General features: G+C 37.5%; 1 pseudogene; it reads right to left on the reverse strand.

Moving 5' to 3' along the window:
- Positions 1-19,303, reverse strand: part of LOC115526237 — a 38,078-nt pseudogene extending 18,775 nt beyond the window's left edge.
- Between the last annotated feature and the right edge of the window lie 8,125 nt (positions 19,304-27,428).

The raw sequence follows: 27,428 nt of genomic DNA on the forward strand, positions 1-27,428 counted from the left end.
CTTGCATAGCTTACTGTGGGCCACTGTGGGCACAGTGCTCCATATTGATTCCAGAGCAGTATCTCTAATATAACCCAGCTTAGATTGCTTCTCAGAAAATCTCTAAGATTTAGCAAGCATAGAAAGCAAGAATGCCAAACTTAAATTTATTTGGCAAAGGAGAGGTTAAACTTTAAAATTAGCAGTCTTCTGGAAACATGAAAAGCAGTTACCCCTATTCCATCCTATTTGGAAATCTTTGAAGGAATTTGACATTTTGACAATCTGAAATGTCAGTCATTCATTCTGTGGCAAATGCATAGAAATCTACATAAAATTTGCCTGTTTGGCTTTTCAGATCTGTTGAACAAAAACCCTCTTTGGACTTTGGCTAATAGTACTAATCAAAACTTTAATAATAGACTTGTCATTTACTCTTTTTTATTATAAGTTGGATGGGACTGGAGTTTGCTGGTGCAATTTTCACACAAAAGAATGAGCGATGAGTGTTTCAGACTTGTTACAAAATCATGTTTGCAGGCAAGATAGAGAAGGGAATAAAGCTGGGCCTAAGGATTAAGAAATTCCTTTCTAATTTGGCTAAATTTTACTTAGTTGGAGAGAGAAAAAAAGATTAGTTCTCATTCACTCATTGGTCCCCATTCATTTATTGACCCTAATGTGCATTATCATGCATTAAGCAGAACAGTTAGACCATAGTGTGAACAGATTTTTAGACAACACTGGGTTCAAACTCTGACTTTCTGCACCCTGTCTCTGGTAAATTTCTTTATATTCCTAAGTATCTTTTCCTTATTTGTGAAATTAACTATAACAGTAATGCACATCTGAAAGGATTTCTGTGAGAATCGTATTGTACCAGGCATCCACACCACTGAGCTCAGCTGTCCGCACTGTGCATGTTATCGTTATATGTTCATGTTGTTGTGGCGTAGCTGAATAGTGCAGAGTAGTGGGAATGAATACTGTAGGCCAGGTACTTTGCATGTGCTATCTTGCTTACCCTTCATAGCATTCCTTTATTTCTTTCATTTTACTAGTGTGAAAATAGAGGCATAGAGCATTCAAGAAACTTTTTAAAAATTATTCAGTTCATAAGTGGCAGAACTTAAATCAAGTTTCTGCTGGGTTCCAAGCCCATGTGTTTTCTACTCTTCATTGTTGTTTTCTAACTTAATATTAAACATAAAAGAAAATATAAGAAATGTTCATTTATTAGTGGCAATCCTTTGGTATTGCTATTTATACCAACCAAATCTGCATATTTATATCAGTATTTGTATAAAACATTGAATTGCAAAAGCAAATGTAAATTTTCTTACTTAACATGATTTCCCAGAGAATTTCCCAATGAATATGCCCTCTTTTCTCCTAAGTCTTTATATAGATGAGTTTTGGTGGAATTTTCCAGCCATGTTTATGGTGATTGTGCTTGCTCATTCAAAATTTGAGTGTTCTGGAAGCAAATATTGTTTTTTCTTAAAATTACAAGTAACCCTTATATATTAAGCACTAAAGTTATATTGAAGCAGGCAGTCTGAGAAGACTGGCCCTATTTCACGCCATATAGTACAGTGGTTGGGTAAGTGAAGCTAATTTGGGTCAGAGAGATTCACACTCAAAGCTCCATCTCAGTCATTGTCTACAAGTGTGGTTATGGGTAAGTTCATTTTTCAGGTTGTTTCCTTAACTGTTAAGTAGAAATAAGAGGTAACAAATAGCATCTATGCATGGGACTGTTTTAAGGATTAAGTGAGATCCTGGTCCAGATTAATTAGCCCAGTGCCCGGCAAGTAGCACTGAATAAACTATGGATGTGATTGTCGATGCTGTGTGGTTGTAGAGGTCTCCACGGCCAGTTCTTTTCAAGTTCAAGTAAAACATTCTGTCAGATAGCCCATCCACAAGGATAGATAAATCTGTGAAATGATGTTTTGATGGAAAATGTTTCCTAGAAAGTTCTTCATTTTCAGTTCTCTATTATTCATATTACGTCAGAGAATATTTTCAATTAAGTGTTCATGCACACGTAAAAACTGTCAATCTTCATTTGAAAAAAGAGGAGTTCTTTGTGAAAAATCAACATATAGCTAGCCTTTCTTACCTGCTGTAGGAGTGAGAAATGGGGTTTAAAAGTTGCAGCCCCTGGGGGGTATGAAGCTCAACCTGAAATACCAAATTCATCAAAGTATACAGTAGTCTGTACATTTATAGAAGAGGACAGGACTCCTTCATCAAAAGATAATGTGACCCAGTACCCAAGTTTTGGTTTCTAACACCATGCTCCAACAGAAGGTTCCAATAGTCCTTGAACGGAACAATGGCAGATTTTAGAGCTGGGACATAGAATATACAAGCTAAACCTGGGGCATCTAGTAGTGCTAGAAACTAAGGAATTGATCAGAACACAAATGATGAAGAAATGAAGAAAAGCCATCTGAAAAAGCTCCCAATGGCCAAAGATGCAACAATTTAGTCACAAAATAATGTAGTATTACCCTCTACATCTGAGTACAAAATAAAGTGTACGCTGATATAAATAAATGATAAAACATAAATAGAGAAAAGGAAATAAATCTCCCACACAGAATTTCAAATAATTTATATAAAAACTTGCCCTTCTACTCTTTGATTATGGACTACAATTAGTGACTTGATTACAAAGAGCACAGTATGGAAAAGAGGAAAAATAACTTTATGGTAGAGAATCCTGGCAAATACTACCTTAGATAGGTGATTAATGTCAGCACCAGTGATAAATCAGATGTTGATCACATGTACCACTGATATGTGTTGAGAATAGCACTTCACCTGTGGAGGGTTTCCTTCTCAAAGCTTATAACCCCAGTCTAACCATAAGGGAAAAAAAATCACACAAACCTAAACTGAAGAACATTCTGTAAAATGTCTGACTTCAAAACTGTCAGGGTCATCAGGGAAAATCTGAGAAACTGTCAAAGCCCAGCAGCCTAAGAAGACCTGACAACTGAATGTAACGTGGTATCCTGAATGGAATCTTGGAATAGGAAAAGGGCATTAAGAAAATCTAACAAACTATGAATAAAGTATGGAGTTTAGTTAATAAGAATGTGTCAATATCGGTCCCATTGATTGTGATGAATGTGCTGTAGAAAATATACATGTTAGCAGTAGGGAAAATCAGGTGCAGTGTAGACAGAAACTTCTATCTTTCCAATTTTTATGTCAACCTGAAATTATTCTAAAAAAAAAAACACATAATGTGCAAGGCACATTATAAATGTGCCTTGTGTTATAAAACACAAGTGTTGTAAAATGTGTTATAAAACACATATGTGCAAGGCATAACTAGCTTTGAATTGAAGTTATTCTTTTAACATTTATTACTAAAAATTTAAATTCCTTTTAAAAATTATTCTCATTGTCCAATATGGCAGTTACTATCCACCTGAGGCTACTGAGCTCTTGAAATATGGCTCATGGAAAATGAGATGTGCTTTAAGTGTAAAATGCACACCTGATTTGAAAGACTTAGTTCATACAAAAAAAAAGAATGTAAAATATTCTCATTAATAATTTTGTTATTGATTACCTACTAAAATGATATTTTGGATATGTTGGATGAAATAAAATATATTATTAAACTAATTTTGCTTGTTTTTACTGTTTTAATGTAACTACTAAAACATGTTAAAATTTTTATGCGATTCACATTATATTTCAAAGCTATTGACGAGGACATGTTTGGGTATTTTAGAGGAACAGAGCATGTATTCTCTGTGTTTACTTAAAATGTTGGTTTATATGTGATTTTCCACATTTTGTTGTTGATATACATTTTTTTTTAATGAAAGATAACCCAAGAACTTAAAGACAAAATCAAAATAAAAAGTTTTAGCCTTTGGAGGAGATTTTTACATATTGTTATTAATTTGCCTGAGATGGCACCTGAGACTAGACTGGGCCTATGCAGTCTGATGGATGGTCTTGGAGGCTAACACGTCACCTCAGATGTCACCTGCAGCACCCATCTGTTGTGCTGTTAAGATTGCTCTGTGCATTATCTTCCCTTGCAGATTCTATGAGATGCCCCATAGTGTAGCAAAAACAAAGTAGAGAAATGTTCTTTCTCCCTTTTTATCTAAAACTGTATGTGCTCTTCCAGTGAACAATGGGTAGCTATATCCCAGCCTTACAAATTCTCATCCGTTGCCTGAAGTAAATGGTATTTTATGTAAGTAAAAGAACACTGATTTTACTTACACCCTGCCTTCTGGGTAATTCCTGGCGATTAAAAACCAACCAGCCAGCCAAAAAAATCTAGCATTTCCTTCCTTTTATACCTGAAGACGTCCTCATTCTTCAAACCTAGCTCTAGGCATCTGTTACTGTGAAGATTTTTTTCATCACAATCTTAAATATCTCCATGCTCCCAGGACACTGGCTGAAAAACACTGTCTTTGACAATACTGTAACATGTTCCTGACAGGACGGTAGAGCTGTATCTCACTCATTCGATTTTGAGATCCTTGGCAGAAGAGACCGAAGAGACATGGTGGGAAAGGATTTTTGAAACTAATCTGGGTGCCAGCCCTTGCTTTGGACAAAATCCAATGAAGAGTCAAATAAATAAATGGAAAACTAAAAATATCAATATGAAACAATAGGTACTTAATGAATGAGTAGATGAATGAATGATCATAATAATGCCATCTTTTACTTACATATATAGGTCAAGTTCCTGAACATACTACTTAACTCAACTTACATTTACACAGGTCTTGTTTACAATCTTCTACCTCTTCCAAAATATAATAATTCTCCCTACAATCTACCTTGTTATGTGCCATACTTTCTTTTAAAATTATTAAGCAGTACTATTTTGCCCATATAATGCTGATGAGTCTATTACAGATTTTATTGGCTACAGCTAATTGTGGAAGAAATAAGAAAATAAGAGAGGGCTTGGTATCCTAAGGCAAGACAGATTAGCTTGGGCCTCTAGTAGATCACAGTGGAGCACAGGATTTGGATGGAAGCATTGAACTTACTTTGGGTAGCTATAATATTTGAACCTCATTGCATTCCTGTTATTCAGCAGCAGAATAAAACAGTTGCTTTTAATACAGCTAACAGAACCCTTAAAATATATTTTTGAAATATAATAAAATAATCATTGATGAAGCTTTTTGGGAGTGACAATGGGGTTCTTAGGGTCCAGAGCCGACAGCCAAGAAAGAATTCTTGAGACGTCTTTAGTGCAAAATAGGTGATTTTATTAAAGCATAGGGACAGGACCCATGGGCACGAAGAGATGCCCAGGGACCATGAAGAGAGACAGGTTATATACGATGCAGTTGGGGAGATAAAGTCTGGGGGAAGTTTCCAGTGAGATTTTCATATGCTAAAGAAGACTCACAGGATACTGGAGGCCAAGCTATTGTCAAATTAGGGTGTTTTTCCCTCTAGCAAAGCATTAGCATTAAGACAGTAGGGAGTTCCTGTAGAAACTCTGCCAGCCTCAAGTATTTGTCAATGGGCTGCAGGTTATAAGGAAATTTAATTTTACCTGCCATTTCCTTCTGTCTTTGTTTCCCACATCAATCACAATATGTTATAAATTAGGAACATCTACTTACCCAGAGAACAAAAAAGGAAGCTCACAGAGTGGTAAAGATATTTTCAGTGTATTATGTCTGACACAGGACTTACATCCAGAAGACCTGAAGAACTTCTATAAATCAATAGGAAAAAGGTGGTCAACCCAATGGACCAGTGGGGCGAAGGATTTGGGTATTTCACACACAAAAAAGGATATCCAAATAGCTATCAAAATATGTGAAAAAATTGTTCAACTTCACTGGTCATGAGGGAATATAAATTAAAAACATAATGCTTTATCACTACATATCCATCAAGCTAAGATGAACTAGATGGAACATATCAAATGTTGGCAAGGATGGGAATGAACCAGAACTCTCCTACACTCGCTAGTAAAATTGCAGTTTGGTACAGACATTTGTAAACTGTTTGAGAATGTCTACTAAACCTGACCATTAAATGTAACCTGAGCAATTCACTCCTGCCTAGCTTTATACTCAACAGAACGCATTTTCATGTTTACCAAAATCTACATAGTAAAACATGTATCACAACTTCGTTTGTGACAGCCCCTAATTGGAATTTACACAAATGTCGGTCAACAATGAAATGGATAGTAGTTGTGGCGTGTTCATACAACGGAATATAAAGCAATGAGAATTGGGTGATCTCCAACTATGTTCACAAAGATAAATGAATCTCACCACATAATATTGAGGGAAAATTCAGACGATATAAACACTGTAATAATTCATTTTATATTAAATTAAAAGCAGGTAAACCTAATATATGTTGATGGAATCGGATCAAAGTTACTTCTGGATGACAGGTGGGATTGTGACTGGATGAGTACGAAAGGGGTTCTGGGTGCTGGTTATGGTCTGGATATCCTTGCTAATTACATGAGTGGTGTTTAGTTGCAAAACTGTATCAAACTATGTATCAAACGCAGAAGCAAATGATTCCAATAGGAACATTTACGAATACAGAGCTGCACTACAAATCCTTGTCCATTTTAGGTGTGGGTAAACATGGAGAATAACACAGTCCAGGAAGCACCTGTATGAGGTTGCATAGGAATGCAGCCTTTACACAGGTGCGCTTGGACTACTATGTAGTTAACATTAACAGAGAGCTACTCTAGACACTTTCCTGAGAATTTATATGCATTTTACCATTTAATCTTCCCAGCAATCTCAAGAAGTAGAAATTATCTTCATTTTATAGAAAAGAAATTTATTTGACTTGCCTAAGGTAGTGGTAGGCTCAGGCTAATACCCTTGTCAGTCTGACTTTAGAACCTGACTGCTTAGCTACCATGCCATACTCTTTTTTTTTTTTTCAATTTACTCAATTTTATTAAATTGAATCCTTTTCTCTACAGGAGAATATTTTAAAGGGAAATTATTGTCTGGCAATGACCTACAGCCTTCTGTGTATAACCTGGCATTCCCTTAATCTGGAATTCCAATATGGCATTTGTGAACCAAGTTCCTCTGTATGCCTAAAGTACAGATCTGCTCATAACACTAATATAGTCTCCGCAGAGCAGCTAGGAATTAATTAATGCCTTGTGGGATATGCATTTGCTGAGGAGCCACAGATGAGCTCAGCAATAGAAAGAACCTACACAGTGCAAGGAGACTTAAGTTCCATCTTGTCAGCATCAAGTTGTGTGATTCTGGACGTGATATTTGTGTATTATGAGCCTCAATTTTTGCAGTTTCAAAATAGGAAAAAATAATTACTTCTCTGATTCCCAGATTGTAGTTTTTGGCTCATTCTCTCCATTACCTTTTGGTTTTTGCTTCCTTTCTTTTCTTTTTTTTTTTAAATTTTTTAAATTTTTTTTGACTCTGTGCTATTTACCATCCAGCCACTCTTGCATATGCTATTTCAATTTATCCCCACAGTAATATAAACATTATCTGTTTCTATTCCCACTTTTCCCATGGGGAAATTGAGGCTAAGAGAGATTAAATAGTTGGGTTAAGTTCATATGCCTGTATTAGTTCTCCTGTGTTACTTAATGTCTCTGAGTCTCAACTATCAAATGGAAATAACTGTAATTATTCCATCTGGTGCCTAGGGTGGATTTTTTTTTTCAACGTTTATTTATTTTTGGGACAGAGAGAGACAGAGCATGAACGGGGGAGGGGCAGAGAGAGAGGGAGACACAGAATCGGAAACAGGCTCCAGGCTCTGAGCTGTCAGCCCAGAGCCTGACGCGGAGCTCAAACTCATGGACCGCGAGATTGTGACCTGGCTGAAGTCGGACGCTTAACCGACTGCGCCACCCAGGTGCCCCAAGGGTGGATTTTTAATGTATTAGTTTGTTGTTATTATTAGTGTTTTTGTTTAATTCTATTTACTGATGTGCCAGGCAGCTACTAGGTACTTTCAGATATGTCATCTCACTATCAGTCTTCATAGCAATGCTGGGATTGAAATTAAGTCTATTTTACAGATGAGGATACTCGGGTCTCAAACTGACCTGGTCATTTTCCCAAGCCCAGATTTACACTTCAATATGCAAAGTCTCTTCACTAAGCCCAGGGCCTTCACATTTTATGGTTCTGTGAATAAAAATTAGTGTGAAAAGTAATCCTTTAAACAATAGTATAAAGGAGAAACTTAATTTTGAAAAAAAAATTCAATGAGTTTTGTGTCTAAAACCAATGCCATTAACTTTTTTCTTTTTATCATAATTTTAAATGCAACCACACACTCCGACTATTTATTCTGTATTTATTCAAAAAAAATCTGTGAGTGCCTAATGAGACTAAGCACTGAGAAACTAGAAAGGAAAATGTACTCCTCCTTTCTTAAGGACAAGCTTGGGTTAGGTAGGAGTGTTAAGATTGAGATAATGGAGGTAGAGAGACAGCATACGAAAGGAAATATAATTAAAATCCATGTGGTATTACAAAAATAAGCACTGAAGTAGGGTTCCCAAACCAACTGAGAGATGAGGCCCATTTATTGATTTTTGAAGATGATAGGAGACAGGCAAGCATAGAAGGGTCATTAGGGTTTCCATAGCTTATGTCACAACTATAAAATGATACATATTATAAATCCTAGTGAGTTCTAAGATAGGCAGTGGCTCCAGGTATTTGCCCTAAAATCATGTGAGTGACAGGGCCATGAGTTTTGAGATCTGAAGCTTGCAAAAGTTGAGGAGCCCTTATTGAGGAAAGCACACATAGAATTAGGTAAGATATAGGGCATATTTATTTAGAATAAGAAAGGAAATCACACACACACACACACACACACACACACACACACACACTAGATTTTTAGAGAATTAGGTCCCTTTCTTTCTGAATTAGCTTATATAGAAATGTTTAAATGGAAATGCTGCCATATCAAAACTTATCTTCTTCTCTCTGCTTAGAATATTCCGTAACTCCCAACCATTCCCAGTACTTGCAGTAGCCATGCAAGTGAAAAGACTTGAAATGTAAGCAACATAAACTTTCCCTTACGTCCGTCTCTGGAAGAAGGTGAAGTTGGTCTGGTATGGTGAATAGAATTCTAAGATGGTCCCAAGATTCCTACTGCCTAGTGAATGTTTCCATGTAATGTGACCTGTGGACATAATGGATGTGCCATCATGATTCAATTACATTATGTGGCAAGGTGAAAGAATTTTGCAGATGCAATTATGGTGTCTAATCATTTGATGTTGAGTTAATCCACAGGGAGATTATCCTGGTGGACCTCACCTAATCAGGTGAGCACATAAAAGAGATATGGGGATAGTTTTCCTGCTGACTTTGAAGAAATAAGCTACCACATTGTGAGAGGGCCATATGGTAAGGAGTTGTGAACAATTTCTAAGAACTAAGAGTTGACAGCCAGCAAGAAAGTAGGGATCTTAGCCGTACAAGGACAAGAAATTAAATTCTGCCAGCTACATGAGGTTAGAATGGGACCCCATGCTCCAGAAAGAAAGCATGTCCCCATGCTTCCTGGGACACCTGGGTGGCTCAGTTGGTTGAGCGTCCAACTTTGGCTCAGGTCACGGTCTTGTGGTTCGTAAGTTCGAGCCCTCCCTCATCAGGCTCTGTGCTGGCAGCTTGGAGCCTGAAGCCTGCTTTGGATTCTGTGTCTCCCTCTCTCTGCCCCTCCCCTGTTCATGCTCTGTCTCTGTCTCTCTCTCAAAAATGAATAAACTTTAAAAAATTTAAAAAAAAAGAAAGGAACATAACTTAGCAAACATCTTAACTGCAGCATTGTGAGACCTTGTGCAGGGGACCCAGAAGAGCCACGCCTGTACTCCTGATCTGTAGAAACTATGAAATAATGAGTATGTACTGTTGCAAGCTGTTAGATTTGTAATAATTTGTTATACAGCAATTGAAAAGTAAATATATCAGGAAAGCTGAACCAAAAAGAATGGTGTGCCACACTTTGAAATTCATATGCTGCAGTGATTGTTGCCTCCATGACTTTTACAAGAACAAAAACTGGCTTAACCTATAAGTTTGTGACTCATAGATGTATCTGGGGGTTATAAGTTAAGGACAATTGTTCTATTTTAATTTTGAAAAATTTTGTAATGTTTATTTATTTTTGACAGAGAGAGAGACAGACCTTGAGTGGGGGAAGGGCAGAGAGAGAGGGAGACACAAAATCTGAAGCAGGCTCCAGGCTCTGAGCTGTCAGCAGAGTCCAATGGGGGGCTTAAACTCAAGAACCACGAGATCATGACCTGAACCAAAGCTGGACACTTAACTGACTAAGCCACTCAGGGGCCCTGCAATTGTTCAATTTCAGACACTAGTGCTAATTTACTGGGTAACCCTGAGCTCATTTTTCTCTTGTATGGGTTTCAGTGTTCTAGTCTTCACAGTAAGGGAGGTGGATAATTTGATCTCCAAAGATTTTCCAGCTTTGACAACTCTACAGAATTATCAAGTGTATTGCCAGATGACAGGCTCCATGAAAGCCACTGGCCCCTCTGTACTTGTGGGTAGGTTCAATTTGTTTAGGCACACAATTTTCTTTGCATTTCAAAGTGGACTGGGCTCTGCATTGAGATCCCCCTTCCACATAATATAATTATAGAAGCACAGATGATTCATTCTCTGAAATGGTCTATTCACTTAGATTAACCACACCTAAAACAAGAATCTTCTTGACCTGAGAATCTTCATTTAGAACTTGCTGATTCAATAGAAAGACATCAAATTACATCCACTGTTAATTTTAAATTAACTCAAAGTATTTAATTAACACCTCTTCAAACAGAAAAGGAAATAAGGATACTTTCCACTAAAGGCAATGAAGACCACTTAAGAGATTTTTATAAATCAAATTTAAACCCCATATCCATTTAAACTCTTTCACAATTAAGAATATTCAGGGTAGAGATGCACATAAAGCAATTAGCAGCTCCGGAGAAGGGATGGGGGAGGGATACTAAGCAAGATTTGATTAAATGTTGAAATGAAGTGAAGCTAAGTCTTTGCATAATTGTGGAAGAGGAACATAGTCCCTCAGGTATATGTTAAAACTGGAAGGAAAACTACAAAACCTGTGAGCTCACTAAAGACCATTAAATGTTATGGGGTACATGAGACACCTTCTTAAACAGTAGGTTCTAAAGTCTTTCTAATGGGAAAAAAATGTAGATCTGGATCAGTAGACCCCCTGACTTGATCATTAATTCATTAGATGGCTCCAGTAGGTCAGTTGACTTCTTTGAGCTTCATTTCCCTTACTGTAAGCAAAATGATGTGGTATTTACATTAAATGAGCATTAGAACCACTTGTTCCTTGAGCTTTTGGTATCTGTTAAAATATAGAGAAACCATTTTTAAATGGCCAAATCAGTTTTAGGAAAAGCTGGGAATTAAATGGATTAATTTTATTGTTGTTGTTTTTTAATTAGAAGATTTCCTGCAGTCTTTTCTAGGCTGATGGGGCCTAGAATCTCCCAGGTGATTATATTTTCAGCTCATTTGATAAAAGAATCCCCTGTTTTTAGACAATATCTAGGAACTGCGTTGAGCAGAACACATGTCAAACAGCACCAGATGAGATGATCTCTAAAGACCTTGAGAGTGCAACATCCTTTGAATCTTGATCATCTTGTCTGTACTTTAGCTCTAGGTACATTCATGAGCTGGAAAGGATGTTAATAGGCGTAGCACTTTTGACAGTAATTTACTAAGTCTCCTTGATGAAGTCAAACATTTTAATTAAATATTCATTAGCTTCAAACCTGAGCCTTGTTAATCATAGATTTATTTCAAGCATGAATTTAAGGACCTTCCCTTTTCACAATCTCTTTATAGTTTCAGATGTACACACTGACCCCAAAGCTTAAATTATCAAAATCCAGAATCAAAAACCAGATGCCGTGCAGAACACTTTGGTTCCATTCATTTTTTCCTTATTCTTACCTACTTCAGGTAACACTAAAGATTGTCAAGTTGAGACAGAATTAAACTTCACACAATGATAGTACAATGTGTGGAAAGGGAAGAGAGTATGTTACTTTGGGATGAGAAAGGGCTTTGGAATGGAATGGCCTGGGGGTTTAACTCTTAGCTAAATTGTACTAGCTGTGTGGTCTTGGGCAGGTTAATCAAGCCCTTTTACATGTTTGTCCTCATCTCCAACAATTATTGGTGCAAGTAAGCTGTATATTTCCTGAGTATTATTAAAATTCATGAGTTAAATGTTGCTTTTCTATTTCCTGTAGCAGGTCTAATGTTTCTTCTGTGAATCTCCTAAACTATTGGATAGTATGATAGTATAAGCTTAGTAATTATACATACCTGAGTCTCTTCTGTTTTAAATAATCGCCTTTCATTTAAAAAAGTCACTTTCACTTTTGTTTAAAAGTTCACGTTCCACAAGAATGGCATTGGGAGTCTTTGAAAGGATTCTATAAATAGTACCCCTCACCTCCAAAGTTTGAGCCAGTTGAGAAATAACAGCAAAGAAGTAAATAAAATGACCAAAATATCACATTTCTTTGAATCCAGGGAAATGTAGTTATTTTAAGGCATACCGTTATTTTATATACTTTAGATAAAAGCACTGCTAATTAATATTTGACAATATACTTTCTTACAACTTGTAATTTCTATTTTACTCTTGAAAAAAATAGACTTAGTTCATATATTTTTATTTTGCATTAGTCTTATCCAAACATAAAGAAAATGTGAACCAACTAAACTGGCAAAGGTTTTCATAAAGCATCTTTGTATTGAGAGATTGTTATTTTTCACTTGGGTAGATCAATTTCTGAGCTTTTTCTGTATAATTTTGCTTGTCTCCTGTCAGAAGTCTTGGCGATATGGCATTCTTAAAATAGGCCCTTAGAAAAAAATCCAGAAGTCATTGTGTTAGACTTTTTTTTTAAAGCTTTTATTATTTATTTAGAGAGCGCACACATGGCAGAGAGAAGGAGAGAGAGAGAATCCCAAGCAGGCTCTGCATTGTCTACACAGAGCCAGATGCAAGGGTAGAACTCATGAACTGTGAAATCATGACCTGACCTGAAACCAAGAGTCAGAGCCGACTGAGCCGATGGAGACACCGGGTGCCCTGCTGGACTTTTAAACTGGCTTTTCAAACATGAGGAACTAGCCTCATTTTCACTCGTGCTTTGACAAGATATGTTCCTAAACATGTTAGATGTAATTCCTCACTATTTGGTTCCTAAGGCTTAAAAACAATCCTGAGGACTTTCTCCAGCGTTTCTGATACCCATTCAGCAAGTTTTGATACAGGAACATTTAATATTAGTAAATATGTAGGCAGTGACCACTGTTATGACCGCCGCCTGGCCAACAGTGAGCCTTCACTACTGATGAAGTGGATTCTTTTAGTGTGATTAATATATACAAGCAAGTGATCTTTCTAATACTAAACAGAGATGGACTGACCTACTGACACAGAGGCTCTGGTGCAACCAGCAAGTAGCTGCTGCCAATAGAAAGAAGAAAGGGCTCTGCCTCACAAACCTGTTTCTCCTTTCAGACTAATAAGCCAGTTAAGCCAAAATAGGTATGAGGATGTGGATAGAATCCATGAATATTATAATATTCTACTTTGTATTTTCTGCATTCTCCTTGCTTTTTGCTGCACAGTGGCTTATCTGGTCTGCTGCCCCAATGTGATGACACGCCCTGCTGGAGTGAGAGCCTACGAAGTCTCCCTGCTCCCTCAGGGGATCTTTATAGCTCTATTAGATTCTGGTATCCTCATGCTAGGACATGCACAGATTCCCATTTTTTGTGCACATCCCACTCCATGCTGTGGGATCTGATAGAGCTGCCACAGTCCACCTATCTAGACACATTGCACATTGCTGTCACTTCATGCTGTAGCACCATACCTTCTTGAAGATGCCACACCCAGAGCTTCTTCTAGAGACTTGATGCTACAAGCTACCCATAGATCTCTGTACCGCTCATATTCTCAGGTGTCACCAGAAACATAACTCTGGATAGTTCTATTACTCTCTTCTCTAAGTTTCACACTAAGAAAGAAAAAGTGAGGACTCACTCCTCTTTGACCTTTTGTTATCTCTTTTTCTTGCCTATATTCCCTCATGGTTAAAAGGACTTATGAGTTCAGTTTTTTCTTTCTTTCCTTCCAGAATATCCCTCTTCGTTTGCACCTCCTTTCCCCCAGGTTTGTAATGCCCAGGAGACATGATTTAAGGGTAGTGGATTGTTGTTCAAATTAGGATAATCTTGAGTGTGAAGGGGGGCACTATTCATAAATACATTGGGACAATGGGCATAAGCCAGGAACAAGCAGGCGTGGTAGATAGTGTGATATGCTACCCATATCCCCCTTAAGGGAGATGGACTCAGTGTAGGGAAGTCACTTTACCCACCATCACACTCCTTTTTCAGAGCAACCAATGTCTGATCCAGTGTGTGTGTGTGTGTGTGTGTGTGTGTGTGTGTGTGTGTGTGTTGGTGCGTAGGAGATATAAAGGCTTGCCATCTTCAACTCAGGACAATTCTGTAGGGTCTACTCAGCTTCAGAGCTCCCTATGAGATTGGCTGGAGCTACACTGAGGTTCATTGCAGCTCCTCCTTTCCTTCTGTCCAGTGCTGCTTCTTTCCCTTCCCTTCCACAAATGTAAATCCCAGGATACTGTCTAGTCAGTATCTTTCACTCTAGCATCCATAGTCCATCTCCAAGTTTGCTGCTCAGGGAAACCTACCAGAAACACCAGGCAAACTGATACTTGTGGTCACCCTATTTATGGGGAAAAGTGATAGAAAACACAAAAGCCTTTGCAGTGTATAAATTACACCTCAGAAAACCTGACTACACACATATGTACAAATGCAAACACACAGGAGGAACGTTTGCAGAATATTGCAAAAATAAAATTTGAAAAATATCCCTATAACTTTGTGATGTGGGATACAACCTAACCTCACATAAAAATTGAATGAGAAATGAGAGACTCATTGTGAAGGTCCTGAGAGCAGGTGTGACACTCAATAATGAAAGAAAGCAGCTAATCTTATTTTTCCCCCTCTTTTCCCTTTCCCTAGTCTTCCACATAAATAAGAATTTTACTCTTCACAAAAAAATGTGATTTACTCTTTATAGCCCTGTTTCAAATATCCTGAAGTCTTATTATGATATGCTTGATTATAGAGTAGGATCCAGACCATACCCGAAGACTTAATTGCTAACATATTAAAATGACCCCATTAATCATGTTGTATTGCATGAAAGGCAGACTTATTGCAAGAACTTCAAAAAAAACAGTATAGTGAGGTTCCCACCTGGCATGAGAGCAGCCCTTATGTTGTTTTTAAACACATCGATGTTGCCATTCATTCATTCATTTATTCGAAATACACTCATTTATTAATGTCTACCATAAGAACACTACTTTTTGAAAGTGTAGAAATTAATGCAATTTCATTCTTGTCATCGAAAACAATTTTGCTTAGGAGTGAAAACAGATATGTCATTGAGTATTTTTAATTATATCAAATATTCTAAAAAAAGAGTCCCTGGATGCTGTGTAAGTTACAGTAATTAATCATGCCAAAAATAATCAAGGAAATCTGAGATAAGGTGAAAGTAGTTTTGGTCTGATGGAAAAGTAAGAGTCTTCCAAGGCCTGGAAACTGTGGAGAGAATTTTAAGGCAGAGGGAACAAATCACTCAAAGGCATAGTGTTATAGAACTCAGAGTCCACAGTAATCCGCAACTAATTTTGTAGGCCAGGGATATACTGTTTGTGTATAGAGGAGGTAATGGAAAGAACTGGAAGAGGTAATAAGAATAATTAAGCTCTAATACCTACTATATGCAGACCGATGTTCCAAGCATATTGCTTATATAGTTACTAGATTCTCCTAACAGTTCTATGAGTTAGGGACTATGATTATCCCCATTTTATAGGTCTTAAAACAGAGGCACCAAAGGATAGAGTCACTTGTCCGAGGTCACATTTAGAACAAGGAACTAAGGGTCTTAACCCATGCAGATCTGGCCCCACATGTCATGTTCTCATCCTGTGTTCTATGCTTTCATTATTTTGAAGGTGATATGATGCCATCGGAATCCATAATTCATATTGGTTGCAAACTGACGGTAAAACTAGATTAGTCGTATGAAATCTATGGATGACAAAGTTATCAGAAGTTGATTGTGGAAGTGAGATAAATCTATCTCATCTTAAATCTAGGCATTCATAGTGTCCACCAACAGGATTGTAAGGTTGTACTCTGTAAAATTTGCATATGATCGGTTTCGTAAATACAGCCTTTGGAGGATGAAATTTTAAGACTGATTTTATTTAAAATTACAATGTTTAGCCATATTAGATTTCATATTTTTATTTTATTTTAATTCCAGTTAGTCAACATACAGTGTTATATTAGTTTCAGGTGTACAATACAGAGATTCAACAATTCCATACCTCACCCAGTGCTCACTGGGATACGTGCTTTCCTTAATCCTCATCATCTATTTAACCCACCCCTCCCCTCTCGTAACTATTGGTTTGTTCTCTAAAATTAAGAGACTGTTTCTTAAGTTGTGTCTCTTTTTTCCCTTTGCTTGTTCGTTTTATTTCCAAATATGAGTGAAATTCCTCATATGAGTGAAATCATATGCTATTTGTCTCTCTCTGACTGACTTATTTCACTTACATAATACTCTCTAGCTCTATGTCCTTGCAAATGACAAGATTTCATTCTTTTTTATGGCTGAATAATATTCTCTGTGCGTGTGTGTGTCTGGTGTGTGTGTCTGTGTGTGTGTGTACACACAGACACACACACACACACACACACACACACACACAGATTTTATATATATATAAAATCTCCAGACCATGTACACATATATACATACACAGACACTTGTTCTTTATCCATTCATCTATCGATGGACATTTATTTAGGTTGCTTCCATATCTTGACTATTACAAACAATGCTGCTATAAACGTAAGAGTACCTATGTCCCTTTGAATTAGTGCTTTTGTATTCTTTAGGTAAATACCCAAGAGTGCAATTGCTGGATCATTGGGTAAATCTATTCTTAACTTTTGAAGGAACCTCCATACTGTTTTCTAGAGTAGCTGCACTAGTTTTCATTCCTACCAATGTGCGGGAGGGTTCCCCTTTCTCCACATCCTCACTGACACCTGTTGTTTCTTGTGTTGTTGATTTCATCTGTTCTAACAGGTGTGAGGTGGTATCTCATTGTAGTTTTGATTTGCATTTCTCTGATGGTAAGTGATGTTGCACATCTTTTCATGTATTTGCTTGCCATCTATATGTCTTTGGAGAAATGTCTGTGCATGCCTTCTGCCCACTTTTTAATTGGATTATTTGTTTTTTAGGTGTTGAGTTTATAAGTTCTTTAAATATTTTGGATACTAACCCTTTATGAGATAAATCACTTGCAAATATCTTCTCCCGTTCAGTAGGTTGCCTTTCTTTTCTTCTTTTCTTTTCTTTTCTTTTCTTTTCTTTTCTTTTCTTTTCTTTTCTTTCTTTTTTTTGGAGGGGGGGTTGGAAGGACTGTTTCTTTATTTCAAAAAGACAATTGTATCAAAACAGTTTTACTATTGGTTTCTTTCTCTCGATCAGTGCCATAGAGAACAAACCAAAGGAGAGTGCATTTTAAGCCAATAAGCTGCAGGATAAACACCTAACAGACCTCATGGTAACCCCACCAAAAAGGGGAACTGGGCAGGGAAAGAAACTTAAAAGATCAGCATATTATCAGCCCACAGACTGTAGAGAGAGTTCTCAGCCAGACGGGGTGGCCAATGTGCCCCAACCCTAAAGAAGTGAAGTTTCAAAATAAATTTGGAGAGGGCAGTATGTGTTAAGCTGAAAAATTTCTTTCCAAATGTGAGGAAGGGGTTAGACTGCTGCTTCAGAACTGTGGAATTATTTGGATGTTGTACAAATGGTTACTACATCAACAGAAAAAAAGGTAATTACAAAGTGTGTACATCACAACATGCTTTCAAAGACACTTTGCATTGTGCACACATTGCAAAAAAACATTGTCCCCAGGGTGCTCAGCTTGAAGCCCAACTGGAATGCCTGGGAAGAGACAGAGACAGTTTGGCGAAAAAGACACAGGGGTTGGGGTGGGAGAGGTGGCAAAAGGAGAAAGCAGCCTTCCAGTTAAAGATCAGCTCTCGGGGCGCCTGGGTGGCGCAGTCGGTTAAGCGTCCGACTTCAGCCAGGTCACGATCTCGCGGTCCGTGAGTTCGAGCCCCGCGTTGGGCTCTGGGCTGATGGCTCAGAGCCTGGAGCCTGCTTCCGGTTCTGTATCTCCCTCTCTCTGCGCCTCCCCCGTTCATGCTCTGTCTCTCTCTGTCCCAAAAATAAATAAACGTTGAAAAAAAAATTAAAAAAAAAAAAAAAAGATCAGCTCTCAGTTTCAAGGCCAGCTTCAGCCTTAGGAGGAGTCGGGCTGAGAGGGAGGAGCAGTGGCAGAGCAGGACTGGGCTGCTCTGCCTCTCATTCAGGTCAAGCAGAGTCTGGTCCAGCATCCTTTGTGTACAGAGGTATTCCTCTTTGGTGCACTTCAGCTTATCTCCCAGGTCATCAGTTGTCTTCTCCAGTTTGGCCACTGACCTGTCAGCAAACTCATCATGCACGGGTCTCTGCTTCCTTGAGTTTATCTGTAAGAATATTTATCTCCTCTTCATATGTGTCCTCTGCTTGAGAGTAATTTTCTGCAGTAGCTCTCAGGCACTTCAGATTCTGGTCCATCAGTCTGATCTGCTCATCCATGTCTTGGCAACGAGACTGTGCCAGCTCAGGTCATTCCTCGTGCTCCTCAATAATCACCAACTTCTGAGCCCCCTTTTGGACTTTAGATTTGCCTCTTCTGCAATGTGCTAAGCTTCTTAGAGTTGATTTCCTAGAGTTCCATCTTTTCTTCATATGTTAAGGCTAGGTTTTCAGTAACGTCCATACCTCTCTTGCTCTGAGTAGCAGCTTTCTCAGTTTCCTCCACTTTTGCAGGGCAGCTGCCAGGTGCTCCTGGGCACTGTTCAGCTCCTCATCAACCAGCTGCATCCTAGGGGTCAAGGAGGCCACCTCGGCCTCAGCCTGCTCTTGGCCACCTTTCCTCCTCCACTTCCCACTGTAGGTTCTCCGCCCATTCCTCTGTATCACCTGCTTGCTGCTGCAGAACGTAGATCCTGCCTTTCACAGCCTACATGGTGGTGATCCCTACCATGGTGCCCACCCAGCCCATGCTTGCTCTCAGCTTCTGGCCTCCTTCCATCCAAACTACAGCCACTTCTTACCCCCACTTCCACCCATTCCACCCTGAAATACTAGAACGCCAGTAGGTTCTCTTTTAGTTTTGTTATTTCTTTCACTGTGCAGAAGCTTTTTATTTTGAATTTAGTTCTAATCGTTTATTTTTGCTTTTGTTTCCCTTGCTTCAGGGGACCTATCTAGGAAAAGTTACTATGGCTGATATCAAAGACATTACTGCCTCTGTTCTCTTCTATGATTTTTGTGGTTTCAGGTATCACATTTAGGTCTTTAATCCATTTTAAATTAATTTTTGTGGATGGTGAGAGAAAGTGGTCCAGTTTCTTTCTTTTGCATATTGCTGACCAGTTTTCCCAACACCACTTGTTGAAGAAACTATCTTTTTTCCATTGGATATTCTTTCCGGCTTTGTGGAAGATTATTGACCATACAGTTGTGGGTTTATTTCTCGGTTTTCTATTCTGTTCCATTGATCTGTGTGCCCATTTTTGTGCCAGTACTATGTTGTTTCATTCACTGTAGCTTTATAGTGTAACTGGAAGTCGGCATTGTGATGATTCTGGCTTTGCTTTTCTTTTTCAAGATTGCCTTGCTATTCGGAGTCTTTTGTGCTTCCATACAAATTTTTAGGATTGTTTGTTTTAGTTCTGTGAAAAATGCTTTTGGTATTTTGATAGACATTTTTGATAAGATTTGTTCTTTCAATCCATGAGCACGGAATGTCTTTCCAATTCTTGGTGTGGTCTTCAGTTTCTTTCATCAGCGTTTTATAGTTTTTAGACTAGAGGTCTTTCACCTGTTTGGTTATGTTTATTTCTTAGATATATTTTTGTTATTGGTGCAATTGAAAATGGGATCTTTTTTTCATTTCTCTTTCTGCTGCTTCATTATTGGTGTATAGAAATGCAACAGATTTTTGTGGATTCATTTTGTGTCCTGTGACTTTACTGAATTCATTTATCAGTTCCAGGAGTTGTTTTGGTGGAGTCTTTTGGATATTTTATATATAGTATCATGTCGTCTGCAAATAGTGAAAGTTTTACTTCTTCCTTACCTTGGAAAGGTAGGATGCCTTGAATGCCTTTTATTTCTTTTTGTTGTCTTTTAGCCGTAGCTAGCAAATACAATACTGTGTTGAATAAAAGTGGAGAGAGTGGACATCCTTGTCTTGTTCCTGACCTTATAGGAAATGCTATCAGTTTTTCCCCATCGAGGATGATGTTGGCTGTGGGTTTTTCATGTATGGCCTTTATTATATTGAGCTATGTTCCCTCTAAACCTACTTGGTTGAAGGTTTTTATCATGAATGGATGTTGTACTTTGTCAAATGCTTTTTCTGCATCTAATGGAAATGATCATATGGTTCTTATCCTTTGTCTTATTGATGTGTTATATCATATTGATTGATTTGCAAATATTGAACCACCCTTGTAACCCAGGAATAAATCCCACTTGATCACAGTGAATGATTTTTTTAATGTATTGTTGAAATTCATTTTACTAGTATTTTGTCTTCAAAATACCGCTGTCTTCATCAGCGGTATTATGCTGTAGTTCTCTTTTGTGTGTGTGCTGTATTTATCTGGCTTTGGTGTCAATGTAATAAATTTGGAAGTTTTCCTTCCTTTTGTATTTCTTAAGAATAGTTTGAGAAGATAAGGTATTAAATCTTCTTTAAATGTTTGGTAGAATTTGCCTGCGAAGCCATCTGGTCCTGGATTTTTTTTGTTTGTTTGTTGGAAGTTTTTTGAATCATTGCTGGATATCAGTCTGTTCAAATTTTCTATTTCTTCCTGTTTCAGTTTTGGTAGTTTATGTTTCTAGGAATTTATCCATTTCTTCTTGGTTATCCAATTTGTTGGGGTATGGTTTTTCATAACATTCTTATAATTGTTTTTATTTCCAGGGTGTTGGTTATTTCTTCTCTTTTGCCGGAGACCAGCTCCAGCAACCAGGGGTTCCCGAAGGAAGAACGGCGTCAGTGAAAATAAAACAAAACTAAAATAAAAACTAGAAAATAAAAACTAAAATAAAAAACTAAAACTAAAATAAAAGTGGACACAGACAACAGCAGTGTGTTGAACTGGCCAATTTATTGTAGTAAACGTGGCATTATATATGCTATGATTTCCTTGTAGCATACGTCATCTATGTTTTTCTAACATTACCTAATTTTGAAAATGTTCCTATGTATAAACAACCTTTAAGAAATAACATGGCGATTTTCCCCTAACTTTCCCGCATACCCTTTGATTATAGATTAATTTCTTACATTATTCCATTCTGCATCTGCGTTTATCTATAATCTACAAAGCATTTGCTTTGCTGTTCTCCTGAAAGGCCCTCCATTTCTCAGCACCTCAAGTGGAACAGTTACAGGGACATGACCTCCTAATCACATGAGGCCAGAAGAACAATGTGTTTGCCTCGGTCCGAGGTGCCAGAAAGGGGCTGGAAAGGCCTTAGAAACCCATGCCTCATACATTCTCAGAGAGACAATGCACCTAGGAACCAAAGAACCATTCTGTAGCTTAACCGACTAGGTTCAGTCATCATCAGGAATGCCTCCGGGGGGCCAGGTGGGCCTAGGGGTTAAAGTCACCTGTGCCCAGAGATACACTCCTTAGTTGCCGGAGTGGGGCTTTCAAATCCATATGTCTCTCCTTTACAGGCCCTCTTTGCTGGCAAAGGTATGAGGCTGTCATCCTTCTTGTAAGTAGAGGAGTCTCCATAGAGGATGGCAAGGGCTAAACGTAAGGCCGCACAATTTCTTGCGGAGCCTTATTTTCTTCCCTAATGGTTCTTTTCCCAGGGGGCCTGCCGAGGGCAATTCCCCAACAGACAATACCCCAGGTACTTTTAAGGCCAAATTACCTAAAAGCGGGAGGACAAGAAGCTACACTGTCGGCAGGCCGCCCTGCAGTCACCAATCCGTCCACAGCCCGGGCCCTGCCACTCAGGCTGGGATAGCTTGGCTTCCAGCATCAGCACTCTTTCATTGTCAATTTTATTTATTTGGGTCCTTTCTCTTATTTTCTTGATAAATCTGGCTAGAGGGTTATCAATTTTATTGATTTTTTTTTTGAAAGAAACAGCTCCTGGCTTCATTGATCTGTTCTATTTTGGTTTGTCATGTTTTTTAGAGTCTACTTCATTTATTTCTGCCTTGATATTTATTATTTCCTTCTTTCTGCTGGTTTTAGGTTTTGTTTGTTCTTTTGCTAGCTCCTCCAGGTGAATACTTAGGTCATTTATTTGCAATTTTTCTTGCCACTTGGGGTAGGCCTTTATTGCTGTATACTTTCCTCTTAGAACTGTTCTTGCTGCACCTGAAAGGTTTTGCACCATTGAGTTTTCATTTTCATTTTTTTCCATGAACTTTTTATTTCTTCTTTTATTTCCTGGTTGACCCATGTTTAGTGGCATGTTATTTAACTTCTATGTGTTTGTGGTCTTTCTAGATTTTTTTCTTATGGTTGACTTCTAGTTTCACAGCATTGTGGCCAGAATGGATGCATAGTACGGCTATTGTCTTTTTGGCTTTGTTGAGGCTTGTTTTGTGAGTTAGTATGTGATCTATTCTGGAGAATGTTCCTTGTGCACTTGGTTCCTTGGTAAGATTGTATGTTCTGCTGTTTTAGATTGGAATGTTCCAAATATATCTGTTAAATTCATCTGGTCCAGGGTGTCTTTCAAAGCCATTGTTTTCTTGTTGAGTTTCTGTTTAGATGATCTGTACATTGCTATAAGTGGGGTGTTAAAGTTCCCTATTATTATTGATTACTTCCTTTATGTTTGTTATTAACTGTTCCATGTATTTGGGTTCTTTCACATTGTGAGCATAAATATTTACAATTCTTATATCTTCCTATTGGATTGTCCCCTTTATTATTATATAGTGTCCTTCTTTGTCTTTGGTTATAACCTTTGTTTTAAAGTCTGTTTCGTCTCATGAGTATTGCTACTTCAGCTTTCTTTTAACATCCATTTGCTTGATAGACGTTTCAACTTCCACCTGCCTTTCAATCTGTACATGTCTTTAGGTTTAAAATGAATCTCTTATAGGCAGCATATGCATGGATCTTGTTTGTTTTTGTTTGTGTTTTTTATCCATTCTATCACCCTATGTCTTTTGATTGGAGCATTTAGTCCATTTACATTCAAAGTAATTATTGATAAATATATATTTATTGTCAATTTATTATTTGTTTTGTTATTGTTTCTGAAGATTATTTCTTATCCTTACTTGTCTTTCTTCCATGTTTTGCTGTTTTTCTTTATTATGTATTAGGAATGCTCTGTATTCATTAAAAAAAAAATTAATGTTTATTTTTGAGAGAGAGAGGCGGGGGGCGGGGAGAGGGAGAGAAAGCACAAGTGGAGGAGTGGCCAAGAGAAAGAGGGAGACACAGACTCTGAAGCAGGTTCCAGGCTCCGAGCTGTCAGCACAGAGCCTGATGTGGAGCTCAAACCCATGAGGCAAGAGATCATGACCTGAGCAGAAGTCGCATGCTTAACTGACTGAACCACCCAGGAGTCCTGTTCTTTCTCTTTATTCTTTGCATATATATTAGTAGTGTTAGATATATGGTTACCATTAGATTTGCATACAACCTATTCTGCATATAGTAGTCTATACTTGATGTTTATTTAAGTTTTAACCCATTATTTACTCCTCTCCTCCCCTTGTTTAAGGTATATGTTTTTATATTTTATATCCTTTTATTTTGTGAGTTCCTTGACTGCTTTTTTACAGAAATATTCATTTTTACTGATTTTGTGTTTCCTACCTTTTACTGTTACTTTGGTCTCTCCTCTCCTTTTCACTCAAATAGTCCCCTTTAATATTTCTTGCGGGGCTGGTTTAGTGTTCATGAACTCCTTTAGTTTTTGTTTGTAGACAGACTTAATTTTAAATCATGGTCGTACCTCTCACCAGCTTTAAGGCTTTTGTGAAGATCACCTACTTCTCAGGAACAAATTTTTGGACTTTAAATTGAAACAGACAAACATATAATTCTCCTCAAAGAGCTTTTGTGATGATTAATCTAGTAAAATTCCTGAAACATAGTAAGGTCTTGATAAATGCTTGTTGCCTCTACTTGTAATCCTACAGAATACTTTTAAATTATAAATAGTTCCATGTGTCTAAAGATTAAAATGCTAATGATTGACAAGCTTCAGCTTTTATTCTGAGGGGTATGTTTTCTTTTTCTTTTTTGATGCACATCAAAAAAATATTCCTTCCACTGTAGTCATTTTGTTTAAAACCCAGTAACTTTGACCTTACAAAGTCAATACTGTTGTTTATATTTTTTGACTTTGGCAGAAAACAAGGTCCCAAGCACTGAAGCAAATCTTTTTGTCTCCCTTGATCTATTTTTCCTGCCTTGAAGAAATGTTTCATGTATTTGCTCCTCTATTTATATCTCAATTCACAGTTGTTACCAGATTTGCATGTTCATATTCACATTTTCATTTGTAAGATTTATACAGAACATGTCCTTTGCATAAGTATGCAACATAAAATACAGACTTCCATAAAGAATAAAATGTGTTTCTTCTCTAAGAATATATGAGCCCCGAACATAAATTCCGTAACAACAGTCTACTGGGGGAAATTTTTTCATGTGTTGAGGAACCACATGGGGAACTGAAAACTGAAATTTTACCAGTAAGGAGAGCAGTAGATCAAGTCTTTTAGGGCAGACAGGAGGGAAGGAAGCCCAGGATTAGGCACAGTTAAGAAAGGAACAAGATGATGGTGCTGGGTAAGCCAAAAGAGGGAATTTCCAGCAGAGTCAGATTCTGTGGAGTGGCTAAGTAGGGGGCAGCTTGATAATCATATTAGTTTTACCATTTACACAGTCACAGACAAAAATAGAGAGTAGAGCCAACAGGTTGTTGGAGATGGAAGCCTGAAATATTGTGGGTAGAGGAGGATGACTAAGCAGATGTGCCCCGGTTTCCATCCATGTCTGCCATATGACCATGAGCATTTTGTGTAATCTTTATGAGTTGATTTCCCTAACTATAAAATGGATAAGGCTTATTTTATGGTGCTGTTTTGAATATTATTGTGACAAGAATATGCAGAGTATGTAGCAATACTTTTTTTAAAATATAAAAGGTTTGTAGTAGATGGTAGGCAATATTTTTATCAGGGTCAACATTTTTTATCTATATTCAAGGTGGTTAGAGAAACAGAAAAGAGAAAGATTCAACTGTATAGTTAACTTTGACTTTTTAAGTTTTACTCAAAATATTCCTGTTTTTTTAAACTGAAAACAGTGAAATGTCATTATCACATTTTATCATTTCTTTTGATATTTTACTTCATCTCCAACCACTAAAACAACTCTACTGCTTTCTGGCCTCAAGGACTCTGAAAATGAATGGTTTCTTATTAAAACTAGTGGTTCTGTGAAGCACCAGCGAAAGGTGCAGCCGTACTGCATTCCAAAGTAACACTTCTTTTTTTCCTTCCATCATTAACCAAAGTTAAAATTCTTCTCTAAAAGTGAAATGGAACTAAAGCTATTGTAATATTTTGCTCTTCTACAAGACTAATTTGATGTTTGTAGATTTGAGTGGCCACATTACTGGAACTATTATGCATATCTAATAATCTTTATCAGTTATCACAAACTACTCCAAGAGAGAAAATCCCAAGTCTTAGTGGTTTGATATAATAGAAGTTATTTCTCATTCATCTAGAGACCAGACAGTATAAGGTAGGAATAAAGGACAGTTACTGTGCTTGAAGGACCTAACCAAAAGAGATTCTTCCCTTTCAACATTTGGCTTCCAAGATCATCTTGGAGTTTGATAGAAAACTAGCATAAAGAAAAGAGACACAATGAAGCATCACTCAGGAGGCTGGACCAGGCCTGGAAATGTTGTACATCTCTTCTATCAGTATTACTTGGTCAGGACTTAGACGGATTTCTAGATTCAAGGGAGCTGACAAAATGCAGTCTGTGGCTGACTTTTCATATTATGAAAAGGAAGCATTAATCTTTGGTGGTCAGAATGCCATTGATGTCACAGTCCATATTTTAGGTTTTTAATCTGCTGGACATCTGATGAAGAGCTCTGTTTGGCTAGGGATGAATGACACTACTTTATTAAAGTCTGCTCTAATCTTTTCAAATATTCAACAGTGGCAGTGAGGATGCAGCTCTGCCTTTGGTGTCCAACATACTTGAGTTTGGATCCTAGCTCAGGTCCTTGCTAGCAGAGTATCTTGACTTTTCTGAGCATTGGTATCCTCGTCTGTAAAATTGTTAGACCATGGCAGACGTTAACAATGTTTATATAGATCTGGAGTTGAAATATGTAAAATATGTAAATTAACTATCGGAGTGTCTAGCACAAAGAGATTGGTTAATCACTGTTAGCTGTTATGATTGCGATTATTATTTGCCTTAATACCAAATAAGTAATGATTTATTACTACATCATGAACAAAATTCTTAATATTCATGAGATTGCCCATGTACCTTAACAGCACCTTTAAGTCATTGGAGACACATTGAAGAAAGTTTTGTCATGGGCCTTTTAAATATTGGTGGCCTTCACAGTTTAAGCTTATATTGATGATGGTCTTAAGTTCTTAACCCAGCTGTAGTTCCACCTGGATTAGGTTAGAGCCATGCTGGCTACCAGTCAAACGGAATTGTGATTTTTGCTTAATGTATCTAAATATCACTAAATAAATTTTGAAAAACAAACATCTGATAATGTGTATGACACCCATGCACTTAAAGGGCACCTCATATGCTCTGAGATATTTGTTTTATTTTCTAAAATTTAAGATCATTGGAAGGAGGACCTTTTTAGATTATTTTATTAATTTGACATATCTAATGATTGTTCATATTTGAACATGAGAAGCATTCAAGTCTATTTGGATTTTCCAAGCTCTATTTTTACTCCAACCATAGGAAAATAATTTAACCTCTAGTATTCTAAGGGGCTTTGTCTGCAAAATGAGAGTGATAATACCTGCCACACAGAGATTGAAACCTTTCAGAATACTACGAGGAGAAATTGGGTACTCCACGTATGTTTGTTCTATT

The sequence above is a fragment of the Lynx canadensis genome, chromosome D1, assembly GCF_007474595.2.
Source record: "Lynx canadensis isolate LIC74 chromosome D1, mLynCan4.pri.v2, whole genome shotgun sequence".
NCBI classification, from domain to species: Eukaryota; Metazoa; Chordata; class Mammalia; order Carnivora; family Felidae; genus Lynx; species Lynx canadensis.